The 14,250-nt window shown below is 41.4% G+C and overlaps 1 protein-coding gene and 1 non-coding gene across 4 annotated transcripts in view; one reads left to right on the top strand and one right to left on the bottom strand.

Annotated features, from left to right (window-relative positions):
- FHIT (fragile histidine triad diadenosine triphosphatase) overlaps positions 1-14,250 on the bottom strand; it is a 1,529,913-nt gene that overhangs the window by 148,477 nt on the left and 1,367,186 nt on the right. The window lies entirely within an intron of this gene.
- On the top strand, positions 4,876-5,050 carry LOC148115565 (small nucleolar RNA SNORD17). The gene has a single exon (XR_015732844.1). It is a non-coding gene; the product is annotated as a small nucleolar RNA SNORD17 (small nucleolar RNA).

Raw genomic sequence — 14,250 nt, 5'->3', positions numbered from 1 at the left:
GAAGACAAGATAGCAACTACAAAGATGCAATTAACCTGTGCAGAGGTTCGCGAACAACCATGGTGCTTGCTTAATATCCAATCTAAAAAAAGATTGTAAAATTGGGTACAGGCACATGGTGATCTGCTTAACAACCAGCATGACTTACAACCATAATTCTGCAACTCAATCACAGCTGTAAATCAAGGACTATTGTACTGGAAATGAGTTGCAAGCATTGTGGAAAACAAACTATTTTATCCAATTTTATGTACACCATCAATTAAAGGAAGAAGCTTCCTCTATTGAAGCTTCTTTCCATCTATATGTTGAATAAGTTTTAAGAGAAACTGGTCTGGAAGAAGATGAGAGTAGTTTTAAACCAGGGATGTCAAACCAGAGGTGAAATGTAAAATCTGTTACTACTGGTTCTGTGGGCGTGGCTTGGTGGTGGTGGGGTAATGTGACTGGGTGGGCGTGGCCAACTTTTTTTTTTTTTAAACTTTTCAAAGCATTTTTTCTAATGCTTTGAAAAGCCTCTCTGCCGATCAGGCATCTCAGCTGGGATCATCAGAGACTTTTCAAAGCATTTTTTTTACCACCTCTTGGGCCAAGAGGTTGTAGAAAAAATGCTTTTAAAAGTAAAAAAAAAAAAAAGCCTCTGATGGTCATACGACTCAGCTGGGCATGGGGGAGGGGAGGCAGGGATTTTTGCTACTGGTTCTCCGAACCATCCGCCGCCATCGCTACCGGATCGAGGGCCACATCAAATTGGGGGAGCATGGCAAGAGGGCGTGGCCAGCTTAATGTCACGCGTCAAGGCTCCGTTTTCGGCTATGATGGCCTCCTGCAGCCCTCTGCCAGCGAAAACAAAGCAAAGAGGGGTGTGTGGCACTCCCAACCTTGCAGAGGCACCACAGGCTGGTCCTTCACTGTTTCCAGAATGGGCCTGCAGGCAAGTTCCAAGCACCCCCACAGGCCAGATTCAGCCCGGAAGCCTTGAGTGTGACACCCCTGTTTTAAACTATATATCAATAACGGCATTATGCTGATGACACTACTCTAATAGCTAAAAATGCAAAATATCTACAAGTAGCACAGTGAAAACATGAGGCTAAAGTGAAACTTAGAAAAGGCCAGACGTATAACTACAACTTGCCCTAGAATTGATAATGAAGATATTAAAATTGTAGTTACTGTAGCCTTTTTCAGATCAACCATCAACAGTATAGGAATATGACTCAGAATAGAACTTGGTAGAATAGCCAAGAAGTCTTTCAAAAACGTATTTAGATGCCATGATGTGTCAATGCCTACAAAGAGCAGAACTGGGCAAACAACAGTATTCTGCATGACCCACTATGGAAGTGAAAGTTGCATTTTGAAGAAACAGGATAGGAAGAGTACTGATGTTTTTGAGCTCTGGAAACACAGAAGATTTGTGACAATATTGGGGAGAATTAAGAAAACCAACAAACCAGAGTTCAATTCAACCCAGAGTTCTCACCTGGGGCATAAATGATCATCCTCAAATTATCCTACTTGAGATATGTTATGTGAAGACCCAGCTCTCCAGAGAAGTCTAGAATTGGAAAGGTGAAAGGAAAGAGAAGAGGAAGACGACCAGCAATAAAGGGCACAATTGGAAGAGCTAAAAGATCAGGTTAAGGACAAATTGTCACAGAGAATGTCAATCTATGAGATTGCTAAAAGTCAATATCACTCAATGGCACATAATCAATCAAACAATCAATCAACCAATCAACTGAAGCTTGTTAGTAATGGCTAGTGCAGTGGTTCCCAACCTTTTTTTGGCCATGCCCCACCTAAACCTCTCTAAAATCCTGACTGCCCCCCCCCCCGTGACATATAATTCTTACTATTCAAAAAGTTAACTCCTATTCATGCGGAGGAAGCCTAAAAGGCCTTTAACTTGGTTTAAACAAGGTTCCAAATTGCCCCCATTAAAAATCAAATTGCCCCCCTGTGGGGTGTGAGCCCCACATGGGGAACCACTAGTGGATCTGTCTGCAGGGGCAGATGGCAACACCTGGGAAAGAGCCAGTTTGGTGTAGCATTTAAGGTGCTAGCCAAGAAACCAGGAGATTGTGAGTTCCAGTCCTACCTTAGGCATGAAAACCAGCTAGGTGACTATGGCCAGTCACTCTTTCTCTCTCAGCCCATCTCACAGAGTTATTGTGGAGGAGGAAGGAATATTAGCAATGCTGGGTCAGGTGAATCGGTAGCGGCCAAAATTGAAACCCACTACTGAGTATTAGGTATGCTTGCCACCTTGAGTTTCTTACAAAGGTGAGATAAAACAAAACTAAAAAAATATATAAAGCTGAGTATTTGATTATCTCTTTAACAACATAATTCAAACAAATTTATAAACTTGATATTGGCTAAGATATGTACATTACAATGCTGGCATCTAGAAAAAAAAAAACTTCAGACCTGGTTCTTTTTTAAATCTCTAGTTCCTTTCCCCTTTGTTGTGGTTGACATGGTTTGCTTGTTTAACAATAATGGGGCTGGCCATTTTTTCTTCAACAGGAGAAAGGTTGGAAGACAGACAGGTTCTATAGGTTTCATAGCCTTCATTCATATCCCTAAACCAGAAAGACCAGTAAAAACTCCTGAGGTGGCATAAATCTATGTACTCCAGGTTGACAGATAGAGAAAATAACACCCAAACTTTGCAAGCCCATCAGACATATTTTGCTCTATTATCTCAATGAGATAAATTAAACTTTCATTCACACAGTGCAGAGAACAACTTTGAAAACATGGGAAACATCACTTATTATACTCTTCTTTTTTCCAAGGAGCTGAAATAGGTGGTTGTCCTCTTTTGAATTTACAACAACCCTGCAAGATAGCATGAAGCTTACCTAATGTGATTCATCTCTGAGTATTGCTTTGGCGTTAGGCACAGTATCTTTGACTGTTGTGTATGATGAGAACTGTAGCGCAAAGCTAATTCATAATGTTTTCCAAAACAATATATTTAATGACTTAGAACAGTCCTAGCCAAAACAAAGTTAATTCTATGTTGGTAAGGAAGGGAGGGAGGGAGGGAAAGAGGGAGGGAGGGAAGAAGATGAAGGAAAGGAAGATGGAAGAGGGGAGAAGAGAGAGAGGGAGGAAGAAATGAAGTAAGATGAAGGAAAGGGAAGAGGAGAGAGGGAAGTGGGCGAAAAGGAGAGGGGAAAAGGAAAGGGAGAGGGAAAGGGAAAGGGAAGGAAAGGGAAGGAAAGGAAAGGGGGAAGGGAAAGGAAAGAGAAGGGGGAAGGGAAAGGAAAGGAAAGGAAAGGAAAGGAAAGGAAAGGAAAGGAAAGGAAAGGAAAGGAAAGGAAAGGAAAGGAAAGGAAAGGAAAGGAAAGGAAAATGTAACTGTGGAGAGCTACCATATCAACAGGATTATGTGAAGAATAATAGAAGTGGAGAGAAGCATGGATTTTTCTTGGCAAAAGGAGTCAGTTTAGCAGCATGATGCTTGACAACCACTCAGAGACGTGGGCAGTGATTCAATTTGTATTATATAGAGTTCGTAGCCCCTGGAGAAGGCAAAAGAAAAAAGCAAACTGTGTTACCCCAGAAGACTACTCTTTTTTCCCCCCTCTGTGATCCTATTATGCTAATGCCGTTAACATCTCAAGTGGAACCGCAAGGGCTGCGTAGGCAGGGACAGGGTTCCATTGCTTAGAAAGCAATCCACATCTCTGTTTGCTTGTGACTTTCCACCATCAAGCTTCAGGCTTTGCACCAAACAGAAATCCTATTCAAATCAGCTGCTGCCAGCTTCCATTATCTCCCAAGTTCTATGCCAAAATATGCGACTGTAGCCTATCTGAATGCATAAGGGAATTCAGAACCTGCTCTCAATTGCAATTCAATTCCGTATCTATTTTAACGCACTTATAACTAAGCTTTCTAGGTGCAATGAAGCCAAATGCACTGAAAGCTGAAGGAATGAATGAATGAATTAATTAATTAATTAATTAATTAATTAATACTCCCTCATGTGGATCCTGGATCCTGTTAGCAAACATGGGCATATCCATATAGTTTAGCTTTCCTCAGAATGTGTATTGATTACACAACACTGAAGTTTCCTGTGGTTTTTCACTCAAGTATTGACCAGGTCTAGTCTTACTTCAGCTTTTCTAAGAACAGCCAAGGTCAGCTAGGGATTGCAACCCACTGTGGATGTAGAATACAAGCCATGGGATTGCTAAATATACCACAAAATTGCTAAATGAGAGGTCACTCTATCATCCTTTTAATTCAGCTATGCAATTATAAGAATGCCCCAAAGGTGCTTTTTCAGGAGGCAACTGGACTTCCTTGTTTTTTTTTCTTTGGAAGACGTTTTGCTTCTCATCCAAGCTCCAAACCACTATCCTGTCAGAGCTGAAGAAGCTTCTTGGATGAGAAGCGAAACATCTTCCAAAGAAAAAACAAGTTGCCTCCTGAAAAAGCACCTTTGGGACTACCATGACCTGGATAACTGAAAATCTTTACAGACTTTTAATTGTAAGAATGCATTGTAGAAGGAATCTAATAGTGGAGTTTCTCAAATATATGCTTTGTAAAGATGGAAGGAAAGAGAAGTAGTGGACAACCAACAGCAAGGTGGATGGATTCACTTACAATGGCAATGAAGGAAGCATTGCAAGACTTGAAAGAACAGTTTAGGGATAGATTGTGATGGGGGAAAAAAACTATATGGTCACTAGAAGTCAAAAAAGACTTGATGACACATGATACATACACACATGTATATATGTATGCATGTATGTGTGTATGTATATATGTATATATGTTTTCTTTTCTTTTCATAGTCTTTATGTGTATTTCTCTTTAGCCAGATTCTTCCTACGTAAACCAAGATTTTTATGCAGCCCTAGTTCAGTGAAATCCCAATCCACTAGTTTCTAGGCTTTTTTCAGGCAGCCAGCAAGATCCCTGCTGCCCATTGGGAGACTTTGGGCAGCAGGGAGCTTGCTGGCTGCTGGAAAAAAAAGCCTAGAAACTAGTGGATTGGGATTTCACTGAACTAGGGCTGCATAAAAATCTTGGTTTACGTAGGAAGAACCTGGCTAAGACATACTGCGAGTATGTATGTATGTATGTATGTATGTATGTATGTATGTATGTATGTGTTTATTTGTCAAGTATTTGCCATTGAAACAAGTTCTCTCTTTTGCTACAACTGATGTCAGGAATTCTGGTTAAAAAGCAGCGGTAAAAAAGCAGTATTGCAAGCAAACTCTGCCCCACAGCCTGGAGTTCAATCCTGACTCAGCCTGCCATCTTTCCAAGGTTGATAAAATGAGGACCCAGATTGTTCGGGGCAACATGCAAATAATGCTGACATTGTAAACCACCAAAAAAAGGCATTATGTAAGTCTAAGTGCTATTGCTACTTCTACCTGCAGGATCTTGCAGCTCTTTGTCAGATTGACAAAAGTACGTTCCACCCCATTTGGGTTTGTGGGCCTTGTTGTGACCCTGCTTTAATTAATCTGAGTTCCTTCCCCTCCCCTCCCCTCCCCTCTATTGGATACTATTGGCTGTTGCTGGGTCTTCTGAACTTTTGATGCCATTTTAAAGTATTTGTCTTCGCCCAGGTGGTTAATAATTCTTCTTTTTGCCTCACTTTCCTACAGCATCAACAATTGAAGATTACAGTCTTGGCAGTGTGATTCAAGGCCAGCCCCTTTTGTATGGGTTTTGATATTATGTGTATTTACAAAGGAAGGGTGCCATCTTCTACACTGCCAATAATAATGGGACTTTTTTGAGCTTCATGGGTGGATACTTTTCTTTCCTTCCCCTCACAAATTATAATATTCAGGTGATTTATGGCTTTAAGTATCTGTTTCTAGTGGAATATGAGCCCTATTTATTTATTTACTTTGTATGCTGCTGGAATCTCCAGGAAATTTATGATAGAAACAGACAACCAGCGTTACACCCCAAGATAAAATTGAAGACAGAAATTTAATTAGAAATAAAACACAAAAATATGCATTTCAAGGCCTTTTTGAAAGTCAGCAGGGATGTCAGTCCTTCAACACAGCAGGAAGGCATGGAAAGTTCATCTCAGAGTAGTAAAATGAGTCTGGGTTAAATTCCTGGTAGGACTCATTCCAGATCTCCTGATCCAAGGCATCCATGGGGACTCTGGAAAAGTCAGCAGGAGAAGTTGAAAAACGCACATAAAAAGGGAGTGGGTGTTCTATTGTGCTGTCACAACCATCGCTTTGACATTTGTGATTTTTTTGTGGACCCCCTGCTCCAGATTATTTCCTCCTGGACTTTTATGTAGATATTTGTGCTGGAATGTAGTCCAGAGTTGCAGGAAAGGAGGTGGGGGGCTCCTAACCAGGGAGCAAAGAGACAAAGAAATTGGAATCTTTGGTATGCAGGAAGAGAGGAAAGGCAGATCACAGTTCACAGAGCAGGGGTGAAATCCAGCAGGTTCTGACGGGTTCTGGAGAACCGGTAACGGAAATTTTGAGCAGTTCAGAGAACCGGCAAGTACCACCTCTAGCGGGCCCCAGAGTGGGGTGGGAATGGAGATTTTGCAGTATCCTTCCCCCAGGAGTGGGAAGGGAATGAGGTTTTTGCAGTATCCTTCCCCTGGAGTGGGGTGGGAATGGAGATTTTGCAGTATCCTTCCCCTGGAGTGGGATGGGAATGGAGATTTTGCAGTACCCTTCCCCTGAAGTGGGGAGGGAATAGGGTTTTTGCAGTATCCTTCCCCTGGAGTGGGATGGGAATGGAGATTTTGCAGTATCCTTCCCCCAGGAGTGGGGAGGGAATGGAGATTTTGCAGTATCCTTCCCCTGGAGTGGGGTGGGAACGGAGATTTTGCAGTATCCTTCCCCCAGGAATGGGGAGGGAATGGGTATTTTGCAGTATCCTTCCCCTGGAGTAGGATCAGAATGGAGATTTTGCAATATCCTTTCCCCAGAAATGGGGAGGGAATGGGGATTTTGCAGTATCCTTCCCCTGGAGTGGGGTGGGAATGGAGATTTTGCAGTATCCTTCCCATGGAGTGGGGTGGGAATGGGAATTTTGCAGTATCCTTCCTTCCTTTGCCATGCCCACCAAGCCACACCAGGTCTACCAAGCCACGCCTACAGAACCGGTAGTAAAAAACATTGGATTTTACCATTGGAGTGTGGGCTTCCTAAATTGCATTAACAGAGGGTTACAGTCAAGATCAAGTGAGGTCCTAATACCACTCTATAAAGCCTTAGTAAGACCACACCTAGAATACTGCATCCAGTATTGGTCACCACACTATAAAAAAGATGTTGAGACTCTAGAAAAAGTACAGAGGAGAGCAACCAGGATGATTAGGGGACTGGAGACTAAAACATATGAAGAATGGTTGCAGGAACTGGGCATGGCTAGTCTAGTGAAGAGACGGACTAGGGGAGACATTGAGCGAATCTGGCTTCTCCCATTGATTTTGATTGTCCTGGGAAGGTTATAAAAGGTGTTCATGTGACTCCAGGACATTACAACTCTTATACAGACATGTTGGTTGCCAAGTGGCTGAATTTTGAACACGTGATCACATTGTAATAGTTGTAAGTATGAGAACTAGCCATGACTCACATTTTGTAACACAACCATAACTTTGAATGGTTGTTAAATGGATGGTTGTAAGTCGAGGACAACATGCATAGGATCATTATGCAATTCTAGCTCCTTGGTTCAAGTGCATTTTGAATTTTGGTTCTTCTCCAAGTGAACTTGTATAAGTAGTAAAATATATGCGAGAAAAATATTGCAATTGCCAAGGCTGAGATTTTTGTCATGGCAACTTAACAAATGCAGAATAGTAACCAAGAAGCTGAAGGGATATGAATATGGTTTTCTAAAATGCCAAGTATAATATATCTGAAATAACCTTTATTTATTATATCTATTTTTGTTTCTCTTCTAGGCCAACAGCAAGCAATATGCCACTACAGAAGTCACAGATTGGAATATAGAAGCTGGGGTTGATCTTTGTTTTTTCAAAATATCAGAAAGGTCAAAAGAAACAGTTGCGGGCCACCCAAAGAAGAAAAGAATATTATATTACTCTGTCATATCTGGTAAAAAAAAAGGGTGTCCAGTCTTATAAATTAGTATAATAATGTACCCAATGGCAATTGGAATTAATGATGAATGGAATAACAAGGAGATTAAGTTCCAGATCATCATCATCATCATCATCATCACAACAACAATGGCAACCAAAGCAGGCAAGATCATAGAAGAGGATGGAATAGAACTAGAGAATGAAGAAATGATAAAGGCAGTAAAATCAGAAGAAGGCTACAAGTACTTGGGGATATTAGAGGCCTCTGACTTAATGCATAATAGTCAAGGAATTAACTTTAGCCAAGTACATTCGATGAATTTGTAAGATATTAATATCCAAACTGAGTGGAGGAAACATCATAAAAGCCATAAATACCTGGGCTATACCTGTGATTCGATACTCTGCAGGAATAATTGACTGGACCCAGATGGAGTTAGACAATCTGGACAGGAAAACAAGGAAGCTTATGACAATGAATCATGCTCTGCACCCTAAAAGTGATGTTGACCAAAGTGATGTTACCAAGAGCAGAGGGTGGTCGAGGACTCCTACAAGTAAAACAAACTGTGGAAGAAGAAAAACGCAGCTTGAATGATTACATCCAGAAAAGTGAAGAACCAATGATTAAGGAAGTAAATAAAGGAGGCCTTTTAAAGACAACTAAAACAAAAGCAGAATATAAGAAAGAAGTAATTGAGCAGCTGAAAATTGGAAAAGCAAAGCTCTGCATGGCCAATACCTGAAAAGTATTGAAGGCAAAGCTGACCAGAAACTAACTTGGAACTGGTTAAGATCAGGAGTACTGAAAAAAGAAACAGAAAGCTTTATTTTGGCAGCTCAAGAACAAGCCCTAGCCACAAACTTCATGAAGGCAAAAATTCAACATGTTACCACCAACAGCAAATGCCGCCTCTGCAATGAGAAAGATGAGACAGTCGACCACCTAATCAGTGGGTGCAGCAAAATTTCACAAACTGACTACCTACAGCGCCATGATCGCGTTGCTAAGATCATTCACTGGAAATTGTGCCAAAAGTTTGGATTTGAGTATAGCAAAAACCACTGGGAACATCAGGTTGAGAAAGTTTTAGAGAATGAGAAACTCAAGATCTTGTGGGACTTCAGGATTCAGACTGACAGGCACTTGGTCCACAACACACCTGACATAACAATAGTTGAAAAGAAAAAAGTATGGTTCATTGACATTGCAATACCTGGTGATGCACGGATTGAAGATAAGCAGCAAGAAAAAAATCACAAAGTACCGGGACTTGCAAATTGAAGTTGAGTGACTGTGGAAAAAGAAATTGTGTGTTGTCCCGATTGTAATTGGAGCCCTTGGAGCAATACCCAAAGGGCTACCCCGCTATTTAGAAATTCTAAATTTACTGGACTTGAACATTTTGACTCTACAAAAACCACCTTACTCGGAACGGCTTACATCCTCCGACAATACCTTAACAGTTCCTAGGTCCTTGGTTAGGACTCGAGCTGCTGACTAGCCTCAAAGGCTGTGAATCTCACTAAAGATTAACCAATAATAATTCTTATTATTAAGCAAAACATTACAGATTTAACAAATTTAGAATTATGGAAAAGAAACAGTTGAAAACTGATTTTTTTAATTGGAAGAACAAGCCAAAGCATGGTCAATACTTGAAGGATTTGGAAGGAAAAGCTGATTAAACAACCCACAGAGTTGAGTAAGAACAGGGGTGTTAAAGAAAGAAACTGAAGGTTTTATTTTAGTGGCTCAAGAACAAGTTTTGCCATCTAATTGCACGAAGGTGAAAATTTCACATCTAACAAGCAATAGCAAACGGTACTTTTGTAGTAAAAAGGATGTGAAACAATTGAATATTTGATCAGTGGGTGCAACCAAATTTTACACCTCTATTACAAGCAGCTTCAATTGAAACTGCCAAAGGTTTGGATTTGAAGGTATTAAGATCCAAAGAGACAGGTATCTTGTTCATAAGATGCATGATATAAACAGTCATTGAAAATAAGAAAGCCTGGTTCATTGATGTTGCTATTTGGATGGTGCAAGGATTGAGGAAAAACAATTGGAAAAAAATTACAAAATATTGGGCCTTATAGGTCAAGGTTGACTGCTTATGGAAAAAGAAACCCGTTGTTATACCAGTCATGGTATTGTTATGCCTTTCAAAACATTGAAATCTCAGAATTTCATCTATACCCCTGGGATAAATAGCACTTAACAATAGCACTTAGACTTATATACCACTTCACAGTGCTTTTACAGCCCTCTCTAAGCGGTTTACAGAATCAGCATCATTGCCCCCAACAATTTGGAACTCATTTTACCCATCTCGGAAGGCTGGAAGGCTGAGTCAACCTTGAGCCTGGTGAGATTTGAACTGCCAAATTGCAGGCAGCCGGTGATCAGCAGAAGTAGCCTGCAGTACTGCACTCTAACCACTGCACCACAGTGGCTCCTAAACCCAGTTATTCTGATGAAGGATCATCATAATCTTCATCATCATTATCATCATATCATCATCATCATCTTAACTCTTTTTCATTCTTCATTGCATAACAATAATCGCAACTTGTCCCCTCTTACCTAAAACTTTAGTTACTAGAGTATCAGCCTTTCATTATTTTCATTTCTCTGTGAAATCTGACCAAGATATTGCATTGTGAAGGGTTTTTTTTTTTTTTTTGCTCCCCCTCTGTTCCAAAAGAGAAACTATCTTCTCTTCCTCAGAGATAATAGCAGATATTCCAGCAGTAACAGAAGGTGAAGGAGTCTGGTATTGTTTTGTAAGAAGCCATTGTCCAGAGTTTCAGAGTGAAAGTTAGGAAACTTTTATCTTTGAAATACCACCAAGACCTGAAATTATCTACATCCTGGGTTGATCTTGAAGGTCAACCACCAAAAGTATCTATTAGTTGTCTATTCAATGACTTCCTGGGGATTGTTCCCCTTTCAACGATTTTTGCAAGATAGGAATTGCCTTATCTTTCTTAAGGAAGAATATAAGCTCATATAGGACAGCTTCTATTCCCCCCCACATCCCCAAAAAATTACTCCCCTTCCCTGCCCATTCTGAAGTCATGAGACTGAATATTTGCCAAATTTATTATGGAGTATGAGGACAAAAAAATTGCAGATTTTAAAAGAAAAAGAAATGGATGAACTGTAAAAATCTAGGACCTACTGTATTCTCATCACAATATCACAAACTCATATAATTGGAAATGACATCAGTGGTCATTGAATGCTACTCTTTTCTTGATGCTGAATTCACCAAAATGTTTTGCACAAGGGTTAGCCAACCTTTATGTAAGGATCTTAAGTGAAGGGGAACACAACACTTGGAAGACAAAAGAACTGGAAGACAGAGCTAATAAATTAAAACAGCTAAACAAAAACAAAACAAAAGAGACTCAACTACCATCCCAATCCAAGATCTGGAAGAACAACCAGATCTTTTGCAGTTTGCAGAAAGGTGAAAGAGGTGAGAGCAATACAGATCTTTGGGCAGTATTATTCCAAGTCCAGGTGCCATCATTGAGAAGTTATGCTCCCTAGGTCCCATAAGCTGACACTGCTTAACTGATGGGACCTGGAGTGTATCTACTGATCTCTCTGAACAGGAAATGGAAACACATAGAAACAGTTGGTCCCTCAAGTAAACAGGACTTTGCCATGCAGGGCTTTATAGATGATAGCCAGCACCTTGAACTGCAACTGGAATCCAACTACCAACCGTGCAGCTGATGAAGAAGCAAGCACATGTGTACGTGATAGCAGCATCCCAATATTTGAGGGGCCGCTATAAAGAAGAAGGGGAGTCAACCTATGTTCCAAAGCACCTGAAGGCAAGACAAGAAACAATGGATGGAAACTAATCAAGGAGAGAAGCAAGAACTAAGAACTAAGCAAGAACTAGAACTAAGGAGAAACTTCCTGACAGTTACAACAACCAGCCAAAAGTTATGGGTGCTCCAACACCGGAGGCTTTTAAGAAGAGACTGGACAGCCACTTGTCTGAACTGGTATAGGATCTCCTGTTTGAGCAGGGGGTTGAGCTAGAAGACCTCCAAGGTTACTTCCAACTCTGTTAGTCTGTTACAGATGATATTGCCTATACTTCTACTTTTTAGACTAGCAGTAGCTTCAAGCACCATGTCTCAGTAAGGTAAGGGTCTGCCTCCTTTGCCTCTTCTTCTCTCCTATCCATCTCCCCCCCCCCCATCTCTGCCCTTTTGTCTGCCCACCTACGCACTGCCACTGGCTTCCCTGCCTGTTGCTGAACCCAACTCACTGTACACTACTATTGTACTGGTGTCAGGGTTCCAAGTAACAGACAAAGCTCTGGGGCCAAGGTGCTCCTCAAAGTTCAAATTTATTAGGTACTGTCATATTGGCACATCTGGTGAAAACCCGACTCTGAAAGTCCCGTGGTTTTCCCTACCCAAATTAAAAGTCAAAGTTCCTTCCCCCAGTCCACATGTCCATCACATGGTCCAATCCGGTCACTGTCCAAACTCCAGTTGGTTTCAGTCCACGCCTCCCCAGCACCTGGTGAGAATGTCCTTGGTTCCCAGGAGAAAGAATTTTATTTTGGCTACAAGTCCCCAGCTATCTCTATCTCCCACTCCTCCCATTCCCATAGCTCTAGCCAGCCCTACTGTGGCAGCCCTGAAGATGCTCCAAAATGGCTCCAGGGTTGACAACTAGCCTAGGCCTTCTTTTAAGCTGTCTTGCTTTGCGCCCTGCCCAGGACCTCTGTTTGCATCAATGCCCCACCTAAGGCCTTCATTCACAAAATAAGTGTGTGAAAGAAAGAAGTAGCTAGAGGCTTCAGCTGGTACAGAATGCAGCCGCGTGGGTTGTGATGGGAGAATCCCGATACTCCCATGTAACATCTCTCCTGCGCGGCTTGCATTGGTTGCCGGTTGCGCTCCGGGTGAGATTCAAGGTGCTGGTAATGACCTATAAAGCTCTACATGGCTTAGGCCCAGGATACTTGGTAGACCATCTGCAACCAGCAACAGCTTCCCATCGCCCGGTGTGTTCCCACAGGGAGGGCCTGCTCCGGGTACCATCAGCTAGACAATGTTGGCTGGCGGCCCCCAGGGGTCAAGCTTTCTCTGTGAGCGTGCCCACCCTTTGGAATCAACTCCCCCTGGGGCTCTGGCTGGCTCCTGACCTCCGCACCTTCCGCCGCGAATTAAAAACATGGCTGTTCGCGGCACCTAGCCTGGACTGAGGGGGTTTTAGATTATTTTAACGGGTTTTAATATTTGTTTATGTATGTATTTTATGTTTTTATTGGTTTGTTTTAATTGTTGTGAGCCGCCTGAGTCCTATGGAGATAGGGCGGCATATAAGTTATATTAGATAGATAGATAGATAGATAGATAGATAGATAGATAGATAGATAGATAGATAGATAGATAGATAGAAGAACCGGCTGCCAGCAGTTCGGTGGTTCAAATCTCATTGGCTCAAGGTTGACTCAGCCTTCCATCCTTCTGAGGTGGGCAAAATGAGGACCCAGATTGTTGGGGGCGATATCCTGCTCTGTAAACCACTTAGAGAGGGCTGTAAAGCACTGTGAATCGGTATATAAGTCTTAAGTGCTATTGCTATCCTTCTTAAGTGCAGTTTGGAGCCTTTGTTCACATTAGAAATTCTTCATTGATATTACAAATGTCCATTAAAAAGAGAAGTAAAGCAAGCATGGCTGCATTAAGATTCTTGTGGCGTGATGTTTTACCAATGTCTATTTATCCAGAGAAAACACTGCAGGAAGCCATCTTCGTGTGATTGTACACACAGCTACATTAACCATTTATAAATATATGTTAAGCTTACAAGGATCCAGGTTCCATGAAATGTTCCACAGAATCAATAAACATAATACCTACTCCCACGTCTGCAGTTTTCATGCAGTGTTTTATAATATATGTAGCAAAATGGGAAAAACCCTGAGAATTGAAGCTTAGCTCACACACAACTCTCAGATGGATGTTGGAAATGAGGTATATTCAGTTGTGTTGCCAGCAGAATGGTATATACAGGTAGTCCTCAACTTACAACAATTCATTTAGTGACCGTTCGAAGTTATAAAACCACTGAAAAAACTGACTTATGACCATTTTTCACACTTATGACGACTGCA

The sequence above is a fragment of the Pantherophis guttatus genome, chromosome 2 (assembly GCF_059756535.1).
Source record: "Pantherophis guttatus breed Tessera chromosome 2, ASM5975653v1, whole genome shotgun sequence".
Taxonomy (NCBI): Eukaryota; Metazoa; Chordata; class Lepidosauria; order Squamata; family Colubridae; genus Pantherophis; species Pantherophis guttatus.
Note: the sequence above shows the minus strand (reverse complement) of the source record. Positions and strands in the feature narration are given on the sequence as shown.